At 39.1% G+C, this 25,434-nt stretch overlaps 1 protein-coding gene across 1 annotated transcript in view; it reads right to left on the bottom strand.

Moving 5' to 3' along the window:
- Positions 1 to 25,434, bottom strand: part of TM9SF3 (transmembrane 9 superfamily protein member 3) — a 357,433-nt gene that overhangs the window by 120,953 nt on the left and 211,046 nt on the right. The gene's annotated exons all lie outside the window — the stretch shown is intronic.

A 25,434-nucleotide genomic window follows, 5' to 3' on the forward strand; every position in this document is an offset into this window, starting at 1 on the left:
CTCGGGCACGGCTAGCGTCTCGAAGCGGTTGGATAGGGTGATCTGATATGCCCCTTTGTTGGCAGTATTCATTAGCTGCCTCCAGTCCAGCTTGGCTGACCGAGATGACCTTTTTGCATGCCGTAATTTGAGCTGCACCTTAGCCCGGATGAGGTAGTGATCAGATCCGCAATCAGGTCCCCTCATGGCACGAACATCCATGAGTGATGAGCGAAATCGGGCGTTGATCAGAATGTAGTCCAGGATTGATGAGTCCTTACCAGATGGATTTCGCCATGTAAGTTGATGTTTTTGAGGGTGCTGGAACTGACTGTTTCCGATGATCAGGTTGTTAGATGCGGCAAACGACAACAAACGTAGTCCATTGTCATTGATCTTCCCATGGCCAAACTTGCCCATTGTTGTTTCCCAACCAGATCTGTCCACGCCAATGTGGGCATTAAAGTCCCCTGCGAGGATGATCACTTCTGTCTGCGGAATTGAATCCAGCGTATGTTGGAGCTGGTTGTAGAAGTCATTCTTGGTCGGGTCCAGGCTAGTCTCAGTTGGTGCATAGGCGGAGATAATATGGGTCTTGATGGTGCCCTTGACAGTAAGGACTGCCAGGCGGTCCGATATTGGTTGGAAAGCGATCACACTACTGGTGGCCTGAACATCGACCATAAAGCCCACTCCTGCTGCTCGTTTCTCACCACCAGAGTAGAATAGCATAACCGCTTCATTAGGTGCTGGTGGTTGGATGATCATCATTCCAGACCCGGTGAGCCTTAATTTGGATAATGCCGCAATTAACATCTAATCAACTACTTCAGAAATAGTGGCTTTGGAGAGAACATCATTGAAAAACATGATCCAGCAGACGAATGTGATAGCAACAGCTGTCACATTCGTCTGCTGGAGTGGAGGAATTTGAAAGAGCATATGGATTTTGTTGGCGAATTTGAAGAGTTTGTGAAGGTGGATGATGAAGTTGCTACCTATCACTGCAACGCCAACACCAGACCAGAAGAGTTGCTGGGTACCAAACAAAACAATGATGTTTTTGTAATCAGCGACAGCGAAGTGCACACACTGCCATCTAAAAAATATGCCCAAAATGCATCGAACATAAGAGAATGTGTTGGTCTGTAACATTGATAAAGAAACAACTATCGCATTTGATTGCATCTGTGCTGTGGTTAAAAATGCATATAGGACAAAAACTGTGCAAACAACATTGAATTCTTTCTTTAAATTAGATTAATTTATTTAAAAGTTAATGGTTTGTATGTCTCCTTTTATATTAAGATTGTAATTATTTTTATTGTGATACTAAAATATTGTACAAATCAAAATAAAATCTTTAAAAAATATGTTATTCCTATTACTGTATTGTTAGACAAGGTTTTATTTTTGATATTATTAGATATACAGTATGTACCAAAAAAAAAATATATATATATAAAAAAAAAAAGGTAAAATTTTTACACTTTTTGGGGGACCTCATTACTACAAAACGTGAAAATTTATTCCACAGGTCGTATGAAGCCTCGTCACCATTCCCTGTCCGAGTACTTCTCTCTCAGTCATTGATTTCACTCCAGTTTCCTCCTCTCTTAATGACATCAGTCTGTATCATGTCTTGCTATCTCATTCTTAGTCTCCCCCTTGGTCTTTTGTCTCTTAATTGTAAATCAAACATTCTTCTTGGCAAACACCTCTCATTCATTCTCTTGATATGTCCAAACCATTTCAAATGGGACCTTTCAATCCTATTCTGGAGTTTTTCAACCTGTATTCTCTCCCTAATCACATCATTCCTGATTTTGTCGCGTCTTGTCTTTCCAGCTATGCTCCTCACAAATCTTATTTCTGTCCCCTGAATTCTGCTTTCATCCTTTTTCCTCATAGTCCAAGTTTCAGATGCATATGTCAGAATTGGTACGTAATAGGCCTGATATATAGCCTTACCCTTCAGCGGGATGTTCCTATTCCAGATCAGATCTCTTGTCTGCTTATAGAAATTCTCACCTGCTTGTATCCTTTTACTCATATCTTTGTCTATCACTTCAGTCTTTGTAATGGTGCTCCCTAGATACTTGAAGTTGTTAACCATTTTTAGCTCTTCCCCTTCCATTGCATATCTAGTGTTGATCTGTTTTGTCGAATACCGAATTGTGCAGAATGTAGGAGAGTGAAATTTTCAAGGTACCATATCAATTGATGGTTCACCATCTTTTCAAGAATTTTGCAAAGGCAACTGGTCAAGGTTGGTTGTTCTGGGTTTTATTGGTACATCAGCAACTAAGGCTATAATGTGCCAGAATCAGGTCATATAAAAGAGAAGATTTATATTTCAGCGACCTAAAAAATTAGGTCACTACGTCAAGATGTATAGAAATAAATATATGTAAAATGTTTATAAAGACAGTAACTTTTAAATACATGTAAAAATATTTAAACATTTTAAATAACTAAAAACAGCTGATAAATCTGCATCGTCGGATAAAATCTGACTAAGTGTATAAGGCTCTGTCATATGGCTAAAAGCAGTAAAATATAGACAACGTTCATGCCTGTAAAGTGGGCACTAGGATAAAATGTCTTAATGTTAAAAAGGTGTCACATTGCTCACACATAAGAGTGTCATCTGCCCTCAGCAGGTATGAATGAGTAAGATGACTGTGTCCTATGTGGAGGCCAGCTAGAACAACTTCTCCTCAAAAATTGAGGCTCGATTACCATGGTTTTATTACAGGCTTTATCTCATAGAGTTTGTTCGTGACCTGTCTGTTGCCACTGGGAGAGTAATCTTTTGCATATTAATTGCCTGTAGTCTGTATAGGGGACTGGCTATGGTGATCCTGGGTTTGCGGTGATCTGGCTGCAGCGTCAGCCAGTTCATGACCCTTGATCCCAGTGTGGCTAGGGATCCGGCAGAAACAGATGTCAAAGGAAAGATCAAAGAGAGAATATAACATCCTCTGAACCCGGGTCAGGAAAGAAAGGATTATATTTCATTCCTGATAAAGCCTGTGGGTGATTCCATGTCAAATGGCCTAATTTTGAAGATGGTCCCTGCTCAACCAGCTTCAATTTTGTTGAAACTTGGTATAGATGTTTAAACAGGTTTCCAAAAATTCAGTTCAAAATATAGTATGCTTGAGGCACCAGCACCTTTTTTTGTGGAGGTCTTTTGTGTTATGCAGAGTAAATCACAAAAAATTTTCAAAGTTTTAAGTGTTACTGTTGCATAACGGTGAGAGGTAGCACTCTGAAACTTGGTATACCTAGTGACTTTTGGCAGAGAATGCAAAACTTTTGGTGTCCAGGCTCAAAAACCTTCACATTTTTAACAATGAGATCTAAAACTGGCACCAAAAATTTGTTGCAACAAATTTAAGCAAGACTTTTGAAAGTCACAACTTGACATTCCACTTACCAACTGCATCAATTCAGCTTAACTAAATATCAGCTCTTATACTTGTTTGCTGGCTGAGATATTTTCCTTCAAAGATAGACTCAAAATTTGAAAGTCAAAATTTGACCTATCTTTAAGGGCAAATATCTTAATGTGGGACACCTTCAATTATTCTCTCTTTTTTTCCACCATTGGAAAGAGCAGGTTTTAAGCAACAAGAATCATGGTTTTTCCGTTTTGTGTCTTGCTGCTTAAGGCCTAAAAAATGGCCTTAAACATTTTATATTTTCCACATAATATTTGCATACTTATTTGAATGTGAAGTTTCACATCTCAATAAGGACAGAACTATTGCATTTACAAGAGTGCAATTTTCTGCAATTACTCTGCCCTTTGTTTAAGGAGAAAGGATATATTGCCAATGCACAAAATGATCTGTATTTTTTACAAAAGGGGTGCAAATGGCAAGAAAAGAAATTGCATGGGTTTCTTCACTGCAAGTTCCCAAGCCTGAAAAGTGGTCTTTATTCAGGATTCCAAGCATAAAGATGATGTTCTATTGGTTTCTAAGCTTGAAAGAAGTTAACTGCAACAAAATTTATTTAAAACACAATACAATTTGAAATAAGCAAGTGAGTGAAAAGATATTGAATCGCTGCTTCATAATGGACTGGAATTTTTCATCAATGGTTGATATTACTACTTCAGGCAAGCTATATTGTTGTCCATTATTGTTGTTTTTGGTGCTGGAAGGTTGGCAATAATTTGTTGTTCAGGAATCCAGCAGACATCTTGCTTAGCAGGCTAGTGAAATGAGCGAGTTGCTCAATGAGGATGCATGAAATTTACCAATACATCATGTTCTTCAAATGAAATTTCACAAATATTTCCAATCCACCAATCATTGTCATAAATACAGGCAATGTATTGGCCAGGTTGTATTTTAACAATTGGCACATATTGAATATTGGTTTCACTAGCCTGATCTACATGAGCTACAAATGATGATGGTGTTTGTCATAGTCAAATGAAAATGTTTGTCATAGTCAGAGCTTGCTCGTCCGGGCTACAGTTGCTTGATCTAGACCACTCATTTTCCTGTTTTTGCAGCTTAGCTGTTGTATGTTCTGCAAAAATCTGCCAGTTTGTCTTTTTAAGGTTATACCTTTTGATATCCAACATGGCTGTTTGTAATTGCCTGTTTAGTTTTAAAGCGATGGCTTTATGATCCTATGTGGTCCAGACCAGCTGGACACACCGGTCTGTAATTTTATAAACTATTGAATTGGTGGCAAGAGTAATATCAATGTCACTCTCCCACATGGAGAGTGACATTTACTGCTAAAAGTTGGGAGGTCATTTGGTTGGTTTAGCACTTGAAAGAGTGAGGTGGCTATATAGTCTGAAACAGTGTTGCCAACTCTTAATAATACTTCCTGCTAGTCGCATGCTCAAAATCCGCTATTTTTAACACTTAACCCCAAATCTAATTGCATTTGCGATTATACCAATAGCTGCAATTACGTTGGTTTTTACGCTATTATGGTGAAGAAATGTGTTTCCCCTTCACTGATAAAAAAAACATAAATACATTTTCAGAATCTTCTCTTCATTCCTATCGTGTTGCGTTCAGTTGGGGTGATTCTGCGTTCGACTGCCATTTCTTGTAAACACAAAGGCGAATTCGGTTCGTGTTATACAAGATATCGTTCCCCTATTTATAAATCGTGTATGATCGAATTCATGTAGTGTAAACACATGTTATACGAGGACTGACTGTATATAATAACCCCAGGGATTCACATCTGGTGAGTATGCGCTTGCGATACCCAGGGTCCTGAGCTGGATATCATCATTGTTGTTCTTCTCTTTCTTGGTGATTCCCTTCTACTTCTCTCTCTCTCTCTCTCTCTCTCTCTCTCTCTCTCTCTCTCTCTCTCTCTCTCTCTCTCTCTCAATAATGCAGAATTTTTTTTTTTTTTTTGGCTGGTGCAGCATAAGCCTCAGGCTTCCTTGCACCGTATGGCTAATAATAAAATAATAGAGGATGACTAATAGGGACACAATGGGTTTTTGGTGCATTCGAAAGAATTACCAAACGATATTTTTTAGCTCTGGTAGAAAATAGAGATAAAACAACTCTATTATCAATTATAAGAAAGAGAATATTGTCAGGGGTGTGTTCAAGGGGTGGTGACATGCATTCCATAACCTCTCCTACCCAAATGTCAACCTCACCTTCTCGGGGCGAACTGACCCGTTTCCACAGACAAGGCTCTGGCGACCAAGTCACAGCGGTATAACTGTCCCATCACATACAGAGGAAATGCTGTACCTGAAGTCTGTCTAGAGGCTATAAGGTGGCAGCACCACCACTAGACTTACCCCGTGAAAGGCTGGTAACCTATCCGGGGAACAAGATGCCTGATAGACTTCTGCATTTTTAATAAACTTAAAATTACAAATACTTTTTTCAGACACAAGAATATCCATTAATTCACATGGGAAGCAAGAAACACAAGGTCTATAATAGATTATATTATCAATCATGAAAATTTAAATGACAAAATTAGGGACACTAAGGGTATTCAGAGGCAGTGAAATTGACAGTGATCACTATCTAGTAGAAAGCACTTTCAAAATAAAACGAAATTATCTTAAGAAAAAGAAGAAAATACCAACAAAAACTACTAAGAAATTAAAAATGCATTTGTTGGAAGACGAAAGCACTAAATTCCTGTATGAAAGTTGATTGAAAGATAAACTCAAATCAGATGAAAGTGATAATGTTGAGGAAATCTGGTCAAACATGAAAAAATCAATTCTGGGAGCTGCTGAAGAAAGTCTTGGATATAAACCTATAAAAAATAAAAACTGGCTAAGAACTTGGAATGAAGAATTGAAACAAACAATCAATGAGAAAAAAAAAAGACCTATAAACTGTTCCTACAAACTAAAGACCTACATCTACACACAAAATATAAAAAGCTTCGAGCAGAAGTCACAAAACTAACCAGAAGAATCCAACGAGATGACAGGGATAAATTTGTTAAATCTTTAGAACGTGATATCACGGGCCCACAGAGAAGAAGTTTTAAAATTTTTAAGAAATTACAACTAGACACAAATGGTCAAATAAAAACCAACTCCATCTCCCAAGCAGAATGGAAGCAACACTATTCCAAACTATGGTATAACCCAGGCACTAGGGAATTGGAAGATGAATCTGTGATAACCAAAGATGACGAAAATATAACAATGGAAGAACTAGAGTTAATATTACAAAAATCAAAAAACCGAAAAAGCCCAGGCATAGACCATTTGAATGTAGAACTGTTTAAATATGGGGGCACCTTACTAAAAAACGCACTACTAAAATTATTTAACATCATATGGCATAAGCAACAGATACCCAAAGATTGGGAAACAGGAATAGTAATCAATTTACACAAAAAAGGCTCCAGAAATAACCCTAACAACTACAGAGGGATAACACTGCTGTCAACTGCTGCAAAGCTATACTCTAATATACTAAAGAATAAACTTAATAAATACAGTGAACAATTCTTAGAAGAACAAGGTGGGTTCAGAAAAGGGAGAAGCACAATAGATGCTATTTTCTCACTACAGCAAATTTTGGAGAAAAGAAGAAAATTCAATCTACCAACATTTCTGCTCTTTATTGATTATGAAAAAGCATATGACAATGTAAACCAGGAAAAACTTTGGCAGATTCTACGTGAAGAAAATATTCCAACCCAACTCCGGAAAGCGATCCAAAGCCTATGTAAAAACTCAAGTCTGTATAAAATATTCTAATGGCCAAACCCTACTAATATCCCTACTATCAGACCCAATTAACACCAATAAAGGAGTGAAACAAGGATGTGGACTATCACCAAATTTATTTAATATCTACATCAATAAAATTATTAAAGAATGGAAACAAACAATTAACAATGGAATACAGTTGAACAACAGAAATAAAATCCAAACTATATTATATGCTGATGATCAAGTTATAATGGCAAAATCCGAAGATGAACTACAGATAGCAGCAAATGAACTTAATAAAATAGGTAAAAAGTACGAGATGAAAAGCTCCACCTCAAAAACAAAATCAATGGGATTATGTGGAAAAACATACAAAGAGTCAAAATTGTTATTGATGATATAATAATAGCACAAATATCTGACTTCACCTATTTGGGAAATTTAATATCAAATGAAGGGAAAGACATCCACATTAAACTACAAAAATATAATAAAATGAATGGAATGATTAAACGCCACTTCGGAAAACAAATGACAACTGAAACAAAATTACGACTGCACAACATCACTTCAAAACCAGCCCTCTTCTACAGCTGTGTGAGACTTGGGTCATAAATAAGAAAGATGCACACAAAGAAGCAGTACAATTGAAATTTTTAAGACCATTATTAGGCTTTACGAGACTAGACCACCAAAGAAATATAAATATCAGCAAGAAATTAAAAGTAAATAACATAGTAAATGACATAAAACGGTATCAGGAAAAATGGATCAGCCACGTAGAAAGAAGGAACCCAGACTGGATCCCAAAATTAGCCTTTAACTACAAACCTACAGGCAAGAGAGATGTTGGTCGACCAAGACAACGATGGCAAGATCAAGACCACCTCCAAGGGCTACAACGGAACAGGTCTTAAAAGACCTAAGCCGGACCAAGTTCATGATGATGATGATGATGAATATTGTCAGGTACAAGAATCATCAGTGATGGATGGCCTGCATATAAAGATCTCTACCGAGACATTATTATACCCATGATGAGGTTATTCATTGCTATAATTTTGTTTCTCCAGATGGTTCAATTACGACGAAGAAAAATAATCCAATGGTATGCCTTCGCGGTTTCAAAAAAAAATGTGGGGCTAATCCATTAGAATTTTTTCTACATTTTTAGATTTGATTCAACAATTTAAAGCTATGAACCAACGGTCATACCGTTTGACTGCGAGGGTAACTACCTATTGAAATTGTTGTAGTTCCCCTCAGGAGATACCTGAATAATATAAAACCGATTCTTCGCTTTATAAAAAAAAAAACTATTAAATAAGATATCCCTACTATGTTTACGATGTATAGAAATAAAACATTTCAATTATGAAATTTATATTGTTAAATAAATATTTCTTAATTTAAATGTTACATTGCCAAAATATATAAAATGCTAAACATATTTTAAATTTTTACATTTAAACTCATTCCGCTAAAACACCCGCTATCCACTATTACATATTTTAATCCGCCAAACCAGAAGCAATTTCGCTAAATCTAGCGGGAAAACCGCTAAATTGGCAACACTGGTCTGAAAGTATCTGGCCACTGTGTGTGTGCTGATGTCAACTGCACACACTATGATATTTGCAGTAGGTAGCAAGTCTATGACTGCTTGTAGGTTTTCAATAGCTGGATTTATATCTTCACCTGGTGTATACTATTATTTTATAGCCCCTTGAGTATCCTTGAACCCTACCCATATGTGTGTAGGGCTCTTGGAGTACCAAGATATCTCTATATTTTCTTCCAATTTGAGTGTGATCTAACAGCAATTGCTCTTTGAGCATTCAATTGGACAAGATTTAGAGCCCTAGTCACATTTATGTTTTCAATCTGGCCCATAGTTGGTCCTAAAGCTGATGTTGTATCAGTGACTAATTCGATACAGAAGTCTATTGAAGGTGGTTGTTGTTGTTGGAGGTTTTACGACACAAAAGCAGCTAAAGGCCATTATGCACCAAGTCTATTGAAGGCTTGTTTGTATCTACCTCATTATCACTGCACTTTTTCACGAGAAGTATGTTACTGTCCATTTTCTTCCAAATCTATGTCATCTACTTCTAGATCCTTCGTAAAAGCATTATTCATTGATCCTTTAGCAAACCCCATAATTTTAGACAGTTATCTAATGTCAGAATTCTTACAATCTTCACTTAGTCCCTTATGACTTATAATGAGCACATTCCTCCAGTGCAAAGTAATTCACAAACTAATCCAATATTATTTGAGAAGTTATCATGCACATTTATTAGCATGGTAGTGGACAGGAAAATTCTTTATGCCCTTCTTTATGAAAATTCTTTATTCAGGCGGGTGTACACTTTTACCAACTACAGTTAACTTTAGCTTGTGTGTACCTGCAACATTTTCACAGGCAAAAACCATCAGCCTCTCCATTCCAAATGCCTTATTATCATCACTAGCTGTAAGTGTGCTCAAAGGAAGACATCGCCAAAATAATCCTGTCTCATTTGCATTATATATTTGCTTGGCAGTAAGATTTTCATCCGAAATTAAATTCATAAACTCCTCTACAAATTTTTCAGCAGCATCCGAATAGGAACTAAGTTTTTCAGAGACAGCTAATTTTTGTATTCCGTGACAAAGATTGAAGCGATGAAACCAACCTTATAAATAATTGCAGCTGTCTTTGGGTTTTTAAAATCATTCTGGAATTTCTTTGCTTGCAGTATTATCAAAGAACCTGATATCAGTAAACTTTTGCTTCTGTCAAAACCATTCAAATAATACTCTGACACCATTAACCCTAAATGTGTAATGTTTTTCAGCTACTCAAGCCTTAAAAATGCCACTGTCTGCATAAAAATTCAGCAACTCATGTTATTATTATTTTTTTTTCTTCTTCTTCAAGTGTCATACACAGTAGAACTGCTTATACAATATTCTTCAGAAAGTCTCATAACTGAAGCACCATTATCTAGTTTTCTTTTAAATGTCTACTTTTTGCTCAATAGAAAGATTTATGTTTATACTTCATGCTATGGAGTGGTTCCAGCTTTTTTGAAGGCATTCCAATATGAAATTATGACCTATCACATTGTCGTAAAACACATGCAGCCACAATTACAAGTACACCTCATAGCATATTGGTGAGCCTCACAATTCCGAAATATAGCATTATACAAGGAAGTTCCTGTTTTAATGTGCTTCCAAAGGTTTCAAATTGTGCCTAATCAACTTGTAACATATGTATTTAAGATATCAACAAGAGCTCCATATTATTTTCTGAGAGTCCAGAGTTTTCTGGTATCCCCATAACATTTACTAACATGTGTGTGTGTGTGTGTGTGTGTGTGTGTGTGTGTGTGTGTGTGTGTGTGTGTGTGTGTGTGTGTGTGTGTGTGTGTGTGTGTGTTATGGAGGTTTAATGGTGTATAAGCTGCTGGGGCTATAGTGCGCCTTTACTAACATGTATTGGTTAGCTGACAATTGGATGTTTTGATTCACTGTGTGCAAATTGGCTCTAGAATTCACACCTTTTGATGACTTTTTTTGAAAAACTGGACTCAATCAAGCCAAATCAATAATTAATAAATTTATTAAACACATCTTGTGAATACAAAGCATCCAACTTTTATTGTAGGCCTTCCAATTTTTCATGGTCAGGATTACTATGTCATTTCCCAATAGTACTGCTTAAGTAGTTGCAAAAATGTTAATTTAAGCCACAACAGCAGTTAAGGTTTGTATTGCAAAATTGATAATCTATTGATGATGTTGTCATTTTGCCTATAAGGAAACTGAGTGAGCAGTGTTTTCAAGCAAAAATGGCGGGATAGGCTACACAGAAAAGTTCCAATTGCAATGAGTTGGAAAGCTTTGTAACCCTGTTACAAAGGAACAAAAGGATTTTCCTTCTAAGAAATAATGGGGGGGGGGGATTCAAAGAGCACAGTACTGCATGATGTTAAAACAAAATAAAAAATTTTCTGCTGAGGTATATACCAGAAATTGATAATCTAGCCACAATCTGATAATTTATCACTTCACAGAAATGTAACACGAGTCTATTCATGAGATAGCTGATAGTGATCAAAGGATATTTAGTTTCTGCAGGAAGTTAATTCAGAAGCATGTTACATGAGACTGAAAGTTAAGTTTATTATTCATTATTAATCCATAAAAGTTGACAGTATTTGAAACTGGGATCAGATCAGCCTTTATTCAAAATTCAGGTCAAGGTGTAGTTGTGCAATTTACAGAGTTTGATGGCAATGGATTTCTGTTCAGAAATTCAATATCTATTTTGCAGTGTCCAACAATTCAACTTAGTTATCAAATTGATGCTGCCTCTCTATGATAGTCATGTTCTTCTGTGATAGTAGATTAGTGAAGTCACCTGTATACATGTATGCTTCTACTGTGCTCGGGATGTCCTCTGTCATGTTATTTATTATGATTAATAAAGTTGCACTGAGAATGAACCCTCACTGTATATCCACCTAGGCCCAGGTTATACAATTTTGAAGAATGGCATATCTCCACATAGTATCAAAGACTTTCTCCAATATCTCTAGAGATACCATTACTAAATGTTTCCTCTTAACTAATGCATTGCAGGTTGTTAGCTTCAGCTTTGATATACATATCTACGTTGTATCTGTTCTTACAAAAGTCATGTCTTGTTTCTAAAATGCAGCTAAGGAAGGCTGGTCTATAGGTCATAAGAAAGTATTTTCCTGGTTTCAGGAAATAATTTTGCTAGTACTTTCTCTAAAAAAAAATTGCTATAAAAGACCAGATGAAATAAATGCAACCAGGAGCTGCAAAAATATTGATTTAGTTCTATTTAACATAAAAGGTTGCTTATATGAATAGAATGTACTAGCAAAATTGATGCTGTACTGCTCAGGGAAGTTTAATAATATTATTACTATTAGCTGTATGGTACAAGGAAGCCTAAGGCTTCTACTGCACCAGCAAAGAAAGAAAGGCGGACGGACGGATGGATGGACGTAGAAAGGAATCACCGCGAAAGAGAAGAATGATGATATCCAGCTCAGGACCCTTGGTGTGCCAAGCGAATACTCACCATGCTTAAGATGTGAATCATAGGTATTCAAAGAAAGTGCATCACCCCTTAAAATTGGAGTTGTCGTCCAAATAACGTAAGTATATGGCAATATTTCTTACAGATAAGATTGGCATGCGTAATATTGCATTAGCTGTTACTTTCCACGAAGAAAGAATGCTATTGTTGCTTTACGCGAGGAAGGATGTTCTACTCATCATATTGTTTATAGAGTGCCTTGTAATCAGTCGCCAATGAGTAGATTTCTTTCCAAACTCAAGGTTCTGCTGATAGAAAAAATAAGAACTGGACACAAATGAGTCTCTACGCCAGAACAGGATCATGTTTTGAAGCATTTATGCGTTAAAAACCATAAAGCTTCTTCATCTGAGCTGAAAAGAGAATGGGAAGAACATACAGGAGTGGTAGCAAGTGCAGTAACAGTCAGAAGATGCCTCTTCAAAAATCGACTTGTAGCCCGTCATCCTAAGAAGACCCTCCTCACACAAAATATGAAAAAGGCCTAAGTAATTTGGTGTAAGGAGAATGTCAAATGGACCGCTGAGCAGTGGAAGTCAATTATTTTCTTGGATGAGAAGAAATTCAACCTGCATGGCTCTGACAGGAGACAAACGATTCACCGTAGACATGGTGAAGAATACTATCCAGACTATGGCGTCTACAGTGAAATTCCCTACCAGACAAATGATATGGGGGTGCATCTCATATTGTGGAGTAGGTCGCCTGCAGTTTATAAGAGGTTCCATAAATGCCAATCGATACCTCGCTATAATGGAAGGCAAATTGCTGCCAACCATTAGAGACCATTTCAACTTGTCAAGTAACTGCATCTTTCAGGACGACTCTGCTTCTTGTTATCGGGTGAAAAGTGTAAGTAGGCACTTCTGTAGTTACTTTAGCTTCATTTCTGCATTAGAGGTTCAACAGTAATGTGTTTACATTTGTTACAGGTGAAAAAATGGTTGGAAGAATGGTCCATTACAACTCTTAGCTGGCCAGGAAACAACTCGGACCTGAATCCTAGACAGAACTGTTAGCATCGTGTGGAATCTGCAGTTCCCAGAAAGAAACCAAAGACCCTTCAAGAACTTCAGGAAGCCATAATTCGTGTTTGAAACCAAGAACTATCAGTTGATTATCTTCAGAAATTAATCTCGTCAATGCCTCGATGGTATAATGTTGTCATCAGGGCCAGAGGTGGTTCAACTAAATTAATAGTTTGCACCTGGTGAACTTTTCATTTTGTTTTCCATTTAAAATGATAAACTGAAGAAAACTGAGGGCTTCAGATAACATTTGAGCCAAATTTGTGTTTACCAAAACTGTTGTATAAAGGTTGCAAATGTTCATTTTGGTTTATTTTGAGAGCACCTGTCAAATGTTATTTAGCTTTGCCTTAACTATTAATAAATATGTTTTGTTTATATTTATACAGTGGTACCTCGACATACGAGTTTAATTCGTTCTGTAACCTTGCTCGTATGTCAAATTGCTCCTATCTCAAAGCAATTTTCCCCATTGAAATTAATTGAAATGCCATTAATCCGTTCCAGCTCCCAAAAAACCATCTCAGTTGTTTTTGTTAAGTGTTTTTGAATAAGAAAAATGTACTGTATTTACAAGAAGAAACATTCATTTATAAATAACAAATACATATTCTATAGAAACATAATAAAAGAAAAGGTGAAGTGCTTACGGAAGCGTATAATTTTCGTCATTGGTCTTCGCTTTTTTTGTCACGCTTTGCTCATTTTCACCTGCAGATCGTTTAAAAAAAAAAAAACTGTCCAAGGAGGTTTGTTTCTTCCTCCCTTTCAGGATATTGTGGAAATGTGTTAGGCAAGTTTCGTTGAACAACTCCGATGCACGACCAGTTGCAACTTTTTCGGGGTGATTTTTATCCACGAACTCTACAACTTTCTCCCACATTCCTAAGATCTCCTTTATATTTCTTGTAGAGATAACCTTCTCCATCTCTGGCTCCTCTTCAAAACTAATTTTTCGTTGAACCACCATATGCTGCTGCGAATGTAGATCGTGTAACTCCTCGGTTGTCAACTCCTGAGTCTGTTCCTCGACAAGTTCGTTCACATCTCTCTCATCCACCTCCAGACCCATGGATTTTCCCAGAGAAACAATCTCCTCTACCACTGACACTTCGGGTTCCAATCCTTCAAAAGCCCTTTCAGCTACAGACTCAGGCCACAGCTTCTTCCATGCAGATATTAAGGTCCTTGTTGTAACACCCAGCCAGGCCTGATCAATAATTCTTAGGCATATCACGATGTTAAAGTGGTCCTTCCAGAACTCTCGAAGGGTAAGGTTTGTGTTCTCCGTCACTTCAAAGCAGCGCCGAAAAATGTGCTTGGTGTACAACTTCTTAAAATTAGAAATCACCTGCTGATCCATGGGCTGCAGGATAGGAGTGGTGTTGGGTGGTAGGTAGAGAACCTTTATAAACTTGAACTCTTCGAGTAAATCATCTTCGAGATTTGTTGGGTGAGCAGGGGCATTGTCGAGGACGAGAAGGACTTGCATGGGTAGGTTGTTTTCCTGTAGATATTTTTTAACAGAAGGGCCAAACACCAGGTTTATCCACTCCACAAAGAATTTCCTGGTGACCCACGCCTTCAGATTTGCCCTCCACATAACTTGTAGTTTTTCTTTTAAAATCTTATGTGACTTAAAGGCTCTGGGATTTTCCGAATGGTATACTAGCAGAGGCTTGATTTTGCAGTCGCCACTCGCATTGGCGCAAAGTGCTAGAGTTAATCTATCCTTCATGGGTTTGTGACCTGGCATCGTCTTCTCCTCTGCCGTTATGTAAGTCCTATTCGGCATCCTTTTCCAGAAAAGCCCTGTCTCGTCACAGTTGAAGACTTGCTGAGGGATGTATCCTTTGGATTCTATCAGTTCGGAAAACGTTTTGATGTAAACCTCGGCTGCCTTCACATCCGAACTTGCTGCCTCACCATGTGCCTGACGACGGAGTGAATGCCGGTCCTTTTCCTAAAGTTGTCAAACCAGCCCCTGACTGGCTTTAAACGAGTCTTCCGATTCCTCGTTTGTGGAAGTGTGTGGGATCTGCTTCAACAAATCACGTAAATCGCTCGTGCCTTCTCACATATGATACTTTGTGTTAAGAATCCTCCTTGAAGCTGCTTCTCTGTCACCCACACCATCAGTAGTTTCTCCATTTTCTCATGGAGAGAGGTCCGGAGCTTAGAAATTATTGTAACGCCCTTGGCTGGCGTTATACCCTTTATCAACTTCTTCTGTTTAAGCACAGTACATATCATTGATGTGCTACGCCCGTACGTCCTCGCCAAGTCAATTACTCGCACACCTTGCTCATGTTTTTCTATGATTTCACGCTTTAATTCAATAGACATCTTCTTCTTCGGACCCATGGTTATAAAAATAAATTTGATAATGTTTTGTAAATGTACAAAAAGCAAAAAACGCGAACCCAACTTATCAAAAATGCTACGAAAACGAGGGAAACAAGCACACAGACTGAGGTCTAGTCTGAGGTTGGAGAAACTGTTAGCCGCTGCACACGACCCCAACGTGCGCCCCGCATGGTGGCTCGTATCTCAAAACACTCGTATATTAGGGCACTCGTATATCGAGGTACCACTGTATTTGTGATGCTAGTCATTAATGTAACATACCATCGTGAAAAAGGGTTAGAAATGTGAAATTCCTAGGTGATGCACTTTCTTTAAACACCTGTGTATACAGTATCAGGTGATATATTTATCCTTCCCTGCTTTCTCACTCAGCAGGAGAAGAGAAATCACTGTTCTCCTGAAGATCTGGGAAAGAACTTGATATTTACCATTCAAAGCCTATGCTTCAAATTAAATACCAGTGTTGGCAAATTTGATCCAAGATTCTTGTTTGGCCTTCTGTCTGACTCAGTAAGTTTTAGCTTTGAGTCACTTGAAAGTAATAAAGCTAGAAATAGTAGGAAATATTGGATTAAAGCTTGGAATTGGTTCAGGCTTTTATTCATCTTTGATTCGGCAGGAGAGCAGTCTCCATTCCACCAGTGATTATAATTGTATACAGTAATTCCCCGAAGTTACGCGATAGGTGGGTCCGACAAAAATCGCTTAAGTCGAATTTGCGTAAGTCGGGGTACAACTTTGCATATAAAATAAATTTTGTTTAATTGGGACCAAGGACTAACAAAAACACTAGTTTAGAAGAAAAATATTTAATAAAATTGCGGTTATTTATACATATTAATACAAAATGTATTAAAAAAATAAATGAGTTACGTAAAAAAGTTATTTCGATGTCGATGGCTTCATAAAATCTAACAAATTCGTCTTACAACACAGCGCTTTTTTTTTTTTCAAGCAGAATTTCTTCGTAGCAGGTAAATTTTTTTATTCCTTGCTTTGTAGCTATAACGCGTTCTTCGTTGGAGTCCATGTGTTCTAAAATTTTTAAGCCCTTTTCAATTGAGCTGAGACTTTCTGTCAAACTTGCAATTGTCATGTGCTTTTCTGGTGGAACTGGGTCTGAAGTGTCGGATACTTCAGTGACGTTTTGCTCATGCATCTCTATGAGCTCATTCATTGTCAGCTCCAGGCTACGTGAATCCAACAGCTCGTTGACATAATCACCATTGACTTTCAAATCTAATTGCCTGGCAAGATTAAAAACTTCTATCACATGAGCGACATGATCAGTTTCTGGCGTTGTTTTCGTCTCGTTTTTGAAAAAAAATGAACAAAGTTTCTTCCAGAGACCAATGTTTTTTTTGTGAATTTCATCCCAAAATTCTTCAATGATTCTTACGGCATCGAAAACATTCAATTGTTTCCAAAGGTCTTTAACAGATATCTGACTATTTTATCTCATAGCTTCATTCAGATGTGCAAACGAACGCCTCGTGTAGTAAGCCTTGAATGTTTTGATGACTCCCTGGTCCATCAGTTGAAGCAAGCTGGTTGTGTTTGGAGGCAAAAACACAACTTTCACACGTGGGTCGAAATTAATTAGGGTGGCAGGAGGGTGACCGGGTGCATTGTCAATAAGAAGCATCACTTTAAATGGAATCTGTTTAGACTTGCAGTAACGTTCGACTTCGGGTATGAAGTGGTGACCAAACCAGTCCTCAAAAATGGAAGCTGTCACCCAAGCTTTATGATTTGACTTCCAAATCACGGGTAAGCTAATTTTAGATATACACCAAACGAAAAAATCAAAAACCGCGTAACTCCGAGTTCGCGTAAGTCGGGGTATTACTGTACCTGCTTGTGATTTTGGTACAGATCTAAAGCAAGGGCAAAACAACTAGGAAAATGTATATAGGTAAGCTTCAACAAATTCATTCAAGATCTAGCTGCCAAAAGAAGAAAGAGACAGAGAGAGGGGAGGGGGTTGAATTGCCAAGAAAGCAAGGAAAAGAAGATGATGATGATATCCAGCTCAGGATCCTGGGTTTGTCAAGCCCATACTCACAAGATGTGAGCTCCTGGGACTTACTAGCATTAGCTGCCATTTCATGGTTAATGCTAACTTTACTTGTTAGCATTAACCACAATATATCAACTTCCCAAAGAATTTGATATCAACTGGCCTCATAACATGATAATGGATGGTATGTTTGTAATTCATACTCTGTGAAGGGACTTAGACGGGAACAGGTATCCTGTGTGTTATCAGACACTCAGCCTAAAACACTGAGGGATCCAATATCTCTATTACAGAAGATTTAGGAGAAGTCCGGTTGGCCTGCCTCCCTAAAATCCACTCATGCATACCTTCTCGATGGTAAGCCCTGTTACGTCACTTAGGTGGCAAAGAACGTGTAGAGCGGTTCTCTTCAAGACGCCTGGTCAGCGTGAAGAAAAAAAGACCAAACCCTTCAGCATATGACAGCACGACAAAACAAATGGCCCTCAGTCCCCAGCAGCTTTCACTCTTCCTCTTACGGCAGCGAGAGATTCAGAGTGGAAGCAGAGTGTGTTAAGAATTTCTAGGTACGACCAGGCTGCGATGCACGGAAACTGAACTTTGCCTGTTATAACGGAAGATCACTCATCGGTGAAGACAGGATATTAGAGCTGGAAAAGGAATTAGAAAATGTGAATTCGAATATCATTGGTTTGGCTGAAACAAGAAGAAATGAATCACTTATAAGTTTATCAAGTGGAAATCTGCTGTACACCAATGGAAACAGTGAAAGGAGCGAAGTCGGAGTTGGGTTTCTGATCCATAAAGATATAAAAAAACAATATTTTCGAATTAAAAAGTACATCACCCAAGGGTGTCAAGACTAATACTCACGATTTCTAAGAGGTACAGGCTAAAGGTTATAATGATTTTTGCACCAACATCGAGCCATGATGATGAAGAGGTTGAAGAAATGTACACCGAAATTGAGTCTTCAAGATGAGCAGAAAACCCACTACACTATTATTATTGGGGACTTCAATGCGAAGGTTGGGAAAAGGCAAAACAGCACAGAAAGAGGAACTATAAGAAATTTTGGAATTGATGAAAGAAATAAAAGAGGTGAAAGACTTGTGGAATTTGCAGAATCTCAAGGACTGTCAGTAATGAACACTTTTTTCAAGAGAAGGGTGAACAGAAAGTGGACATGGAAGAGGCATGGAAGAGTCCAAATGGATTAACAACTAATGAAATCGACTTCATCCTCACTAACAGAAGATATATTGTGAACGATGTTACCATCCTGAATAAGGTAAATATGGGAGGTGATCACAGAATGGCAAGATGTACACTTGTTATAGATGTAGGAAAGGGAAAAACTGACTCAAGTAAATAATACAAACGTCTTTGAGATAACAGAAGAGGAGAAAGAGCAGTATGTACTGGAACTTAAGAACAAGTTTGAGCTTCTGCAGACTGCTCAGGAGCAGTCTGCAGAAGTCAAGATATCGACGAAGAATATTACAACTTTCTGAAAGTGATAAAGCCCAAGAAACCTATAGGGAAAAAGAAATCCAAAGAAGAAAAAAATCAGTCAAGAAACACTTGTCATGATAAACCAAAGAAGACAAATGAAGAGCAAGAAAAACACTGACAGGGAGAAAATTGAGTATACTGAGTTATGCAAAGCCATTAGAAAGAGACTAAGAGAGGACATAAGAAGATTTAACACAAGAAAAATAGAGCAAGCATTAAGGGAAAACAAAGGATTTAAATCAGCAGCCAGGAGCAGTAATACAGAAAGACAAATGATACTGAAACTGAAGAATAGCGATGGTGTACTTATAAACAGCAGAGAAGGCATAATTCAAATGGCAGAAGATTACTACAGAGAATTATACAAGGAGTGAGGGAATGATACCAGCAGTGGGGAAGATGGATTGCAAAGTAGCCAACACATATAAATAAATATAAAAAATACATATGACATACATGATATTCTTCCTGATGAGGTAGAACATGCATTGAAGAAAATGAAGAATCAGAAAGCCCCGGGGGAAGATGAAGTTACTGTAGAGTTGTTAAAATTGGGAGGAAGTGACATAACACAAAAACTGGCAAGGCTCTTCACAAAGTGCATTAGAAAAGGTGTGATGCCTAAGCAGTGGAATAATGCAATCATAGTTTTGCTGCATAAGAAAGGAGATAAATCAGAAATTGGAAATTATAGACCAATTAGTTTGTTATCCCATATCTACAAGTTGTTCACAAGGGTCATTACTAACAGATTAGAAAGAATACTTGATGAGAATCAACCGAAAGAGTAAGCTGGCTTTAGTACAGGATTCTCAACTATGGATCACCTTCACGTAATATCACAGCTAATTGGGAAAGCAAATGAATATAAAACACCATTATGCCTGGTATTTGTGGATTATGAAAAAGCATTTGACTCCATACAGCATAAGGCAATGTTTCTGGCACTGGAAAGACAAGGCACAGATACCCCATATATTATGATTTTGAAGAAAATATATGAGAGTGCTACCTCCTTTATTAGACTAGACAAAGGAAATTTAAAATCGAGAAAGGAGTTCGACAAAGTGCATTAGAAAAGGTGTGATGCCTAAGCAGTGGAATAATGCAATCATAGTTTTGCTGCATAAGAAAGGAGATAAATCAGAAATTGGAAATTAGAGACCAATTAGCTTGTTATCCCACATCTACAAGTTGTTCACAAGGGTCATTACTAACAGATTAGAAAGAATACTTGATGAGGAATCAACCGAAAGAGTAAGCTGGCTTTAGTACAGGATTCTCAACTATGGATCACCTTCACGTAATATCACAGCTAATTGGGAAAGCAAATGAATATAAAACACCATTATGCCTGGTATTTGTGGATTATGAAAAAGCATTTGACTCCATACAGCATAAGGCAATGTTTCTGGAAAGACAAGGCACAGATACCCCATATATTATGATTTTGAAGAAAATATATGAGAGTGCTACCTCCTTTATTAGACTAGACAAAGGAAATTTAAAATCGAGAAAGGAGTTCGACAAGGAGACACAATATCTCCGAAGCTGTTTACTGCTGCTCTTGAGGAAGCTTTCAGAAGATTAGATTGGTCCCAGAAAGAAGTCAATGTGAACGGAGACTACCTAAACCATTTACGATTTGCAGATGACATTGTGGTCATAAGCCACAATCCCAAAGAATTAGAGGAAAATCTTAACAGTTATGCACAGTTAGTAAGGATTTTGGACTAAAGATGAATATGGCTAAATCAAAAGTAATGATAAACAAGTATGCCACAGAAAGGGAAATAATGATTGAGGGAGCAGTAATTGAAAAGGTGGAGTCATATACTTATCTGGGACAAGTTATTAGCTGTAATAATGATAAATGGCTGGAAGTCAAGAGGTGCCGACGTCAACTGCCGATCCCCAGTCTGGCACAGCGCCACGCCGGACCGGCAAGGCACCAGAAACGGCCAAAGACTGGAAGAGTTCCTGGCTAACTCAATATTGACGGTTAAAAATCAACCTTTCTGCCTCCCAACCTTCTGTAATACACTTTGGGAGGCGACCATTGACATCACCCTAATCACAAGAAATATCGATTCCCACGTGACCGACTGGACGGTGCAAAATGCTTGGACCACGTCGGATCACCGTACCATCACCTACCGGATACAGAGAACCACAGCAAGAACCGCAACAGAAAGGACGATGCTAAACAGATTTGCAATCTCCAAAGCCAATTGGGAACTCTACCGAGAACAGCTTATTAGTAGAGCCCAACATGATAGAATTGGGCAAACCAGACAGTATGGCCAAGAAATAAGAGAGGACCCAGACGAACTGCAACAAATAATAACAAACATCATAACCAAGGCAGCTGAAGTTGCCATAAAAAGAAAAACGCTTTCGAGCAAGACCATGCCCTGGTGGACCCCAGAGCTGCAACGACAAAGGAGATTAGTCCAACAAAAAAGGAAGGAATATCAGAGAGCACGGAGGTCGTGGCCACCCGCTGAGGTCACTTACCTGCGCCGCCAATATACAGTACTGAGAAATACTTATACCGAGAGTATAAAGAAAAGTAAAAAGTCCTCCTGGGAACGACTGGTCTCAACTAAAGGTAATGAGAATCCCTGGGGAGTGGTCTACAAGATCACAACAAATAAACTCCCCAGGGGGGAAATAACCACAGCAACTATAACGCCGCAACGCACCCTCACCACAACATGGGACGACTCGGTGGCCAACATTTTGAACACCATTATAAAAGACCCACCGAATATACTCACGGAAGACCAACAAGCTATCATACAGGCAAACGAGACCTATAACACCCAACAAATGGAGCCGCCAATTACCATGGATGAGCTGCAGGAAGCTGCAACACAAATGCGCAACAAGAAATGCCCTGGCCCTGACCTCTTGGACCCAGAACTCGTTAAGAGGGCGGTGGAGCACATACCGGAACCCCTGCTGCACCTATTCAACTGCTGCCTCAGAGTGGGCCATTTCCCAACTAGCTGGAAAACAGCACATCTCAAGCTCACCCTGAAAAACCCAACTAAACCACCTGAACAACCAAACTCTTACCGTCCTATAGCGCTGCTATCAACACTAAGTAAACTCCTGGAGAGAATACTACATCGAAGAATACTCAGCCACTACAAAGAAGCTGACCTAGAGTCACCCAGACAATATGGGTTCAAACCCGGACTCTCCACGATTGAAGCAATTCGGAACCTCCTAGAAAGCGCAGCACAATGTAATGAAAAGTACTTCCTGGTAATTGCGGTCGACTTCGCTGGGGCGTTCGACACCCTCTGGTGGCCGAGCGTCCTGGGCAGACTCCGCAAGGCAAAAATCCCCATGAATTTATATAATTGCATTAGATCCTACCTCTCAGATAGAAAAATCAGGGTAATGGCACCGTTCCGGAGCCTGACAAGATCGGTCCGCAGGGGCTGCCCGCAGGGATCTGTCCTGGGGCCGCTCCTGTGGAACATTGTTTTTGATGAATTCCTGGCACTCGACTTGGGTGATGTCAACGCACAAGCTTTCGCGGATGATCTCGTCCTAACGGTGGCAGCGAGCTCTAGATCACAGTTAGAAGCCCGTGCAAACCATGCACTGCAAGTGCTCCAGGACTGGGCAAACCTGCATACACTGGAGATTTCCCCGACCAAAACGAACTCAATTCTACTGAGAGGAACACTCAACATCAGACGGCCGCCCCAGATAAAAGTAAGGGGAAGCACAATCAAACTGGCAAAACAGATGAAATACCTAGGCATTATCCTAGATTCCAACCTGTCCTTTAAACAACACCTCTTATATCTGAAGGAGAAGCTGAGAAAATATGCAGCACTAGTAGTCAGAGTAACACGCAGAGACTGGGGACTAAACAAAAGAACATTATCCCTCTACTATAAAGCAATTTTCGTCCCAGCAATTACTTATGGAGCCCCAATATGGTACGTCAAAGCAAGAACTGCAGTAAATAAAAGAATCCTCGATACAATACAGCGAAAAATACTCCTCACCATCACCAGGGCGTGTAACACGGTGAGTACCTGTGCGTTGCAGGTCCTGGCGGGAACTCTCCCTCTGGACCTGGAGGTGGCGAGATGTGGGTTGATGTACTACCTGGCAAAGGGAACACCGACCACGTTTGACACTTTTACACTGGACCCTACAAACAACCACCGAATGGAAAAACAGAAAATCATGGAACACCTGAAAGAAACTTGGCAGAGGAGATGGCAAGAGACGACCAAGGGTGAAGTCACACGGAAATTTATACCCTACGTAGACAAGACCTATCCAAAAGCCCCCAAATGGTTCTACCCAGGACTGAACACCACCTTCCTCCTGACGGGCCATGGGCCCTTTAACGCAAAACTGAATTCATTCGGACTGACCGAGGACCCAACTTGCACCTGTGGCAATATGGAGACGTGGCAACATATCATGCACAAATGTGAATGCTATGAGGAACAAAGATCAGTACTCATCACCAGTATAAAATTTGTACCAAAAGACAATGAGCATCACCTCCTGGATTCGGAAGACGAGTACACCGCGTTCAGCCGCTACGCCCAGGACATCTTTAACAGAAGGAGAACAGAAATCGCTATCCGCAACAATATGGAAACATCTGAATAGAAGAACTCCATTGAAACTAACCAAGGAGGAGACATTCAAGACTACAGCATGAACATACCGCATGACTACAACCGATCAGAAGAAATTACCAACAAAGATAACTCTCCATTCATGACCTGGTGCAAATGGCCAGGACTGATGCTCTCAACGAATATGACTACCTGAATTGACATCAAAGCAGTACTACAAACTGACCAGAGTCATCACTCCTCTTCCTGATCCCATAAGATGAACACGAGACAAGTGAGACTGAACCAAGACTGTGACCTACCTGAAGCAACACTGAACTGAACAACCAAAAACCATGACTGTGACTGCAGCTACGCTGTTGCCTCGCCTTTTGGCGATCTGGGTTGGACACCTAGTCTGGCCCACTTTCTCTCCATATCCTGGCGGTGGGAGGGGCCGGGACCGTCCCCTCCCCCGTCTCCCCCGTTTACTTCTGCTGGTGCGGCATGGGCATGCCACACTGATATCTGGGGTCGTCTACCCTATTGGCCTCATACTTCTGTCTTTCCCCTCCAGTCTTCAGTCTTTCCCCCACTCTCTCTCTCTATACATCACAGTGTACGCCCCACACGACAAAAACTTAAACTTCCAAATTATAACAGCCAAATCGTGCATCAATTCCGAAACTTAAATTCATTAGCGAACCACCCCCTAAAATCGCGTTATTATTATTATTTTTATTTATTATTACTATTTTTTTTTTTTTTTTTTTTTTTTAGGCCCTAGCCACTGAAATCTCAGGAAATTAGGTGGCAGGGCCTGCCAGAGTAAATAATTATGCTGGGTGTACCTGGTCTGCCTCCACGGGGCTGAGTGTGGGCAACGTTGGGCCCCAGCAGGGGTCTAGCGGCTAAATGGCCAGAGGAACAACGATACACAACACAATACTTCCAAATCCCATACACTTTTAAATCTCTGGCCTTAACAGTGATCTGTTACACCCACAAAGAAAACCACGCGGAGATGGGGGAAACCCCTGGTGCCGTTTGACACGAACACACTTTACTTTACTTTACACTTATCTGGGACAAGTTATTAGCTGTAATAATGATAAATGGCTGGAAGTCAAGAGGAGAATAAATTTTGGAGGGATAGCATTCAGGAAATATACAGGAAATATACTGTCACATACTGAAAACAGCAATATCCCAGTTTGTCTGAAACGTAAAATAATGAACCAATGTATGCTCCCCACCATGACTTATGGAAGTGAAACTTGGGCACTCACCAAAATGGAAGAGAAGCTGAGAACTACCCAGTGAAGAATGGAACGAATTATATTGGGAATCAGACTGTTTGATAAGAAGAGAAACACATGGATTAGGCAGCAAACTCAAGTAAAGGACATTCTTATCAAAACTAAAGAACTAAAATGGTCTTGGGCAGGACACATAGCTCGAAGACATGATGACAGATGGACTAAGAAAATAACAGAATGATACCCAAGAGAAGCTAGAAAAAAAACCTGGAAGACAAAGGCGGAGATGGATAGATGAAATTCATGAGTTTGTGGGTAGTAAATGGATGGCCAGTGTTCAAAACAGAA

The sequence above is a fragment of the Mastigoproctus giganteus genome, chromosome 3, assembly GCF_048544385.1.
Source record: "Mastigoproctus giganteus isolate SK-2022 chromosome 3, ASM4854438v1, whole genome shotgun sequence".
Lineage (NCBI taxonomy): Eukaryota > Metazoa > Arthropoda > Arachnida > Uropygi > Thelyphonidae > Mastigoproctus > Mastigoproctus giganteus.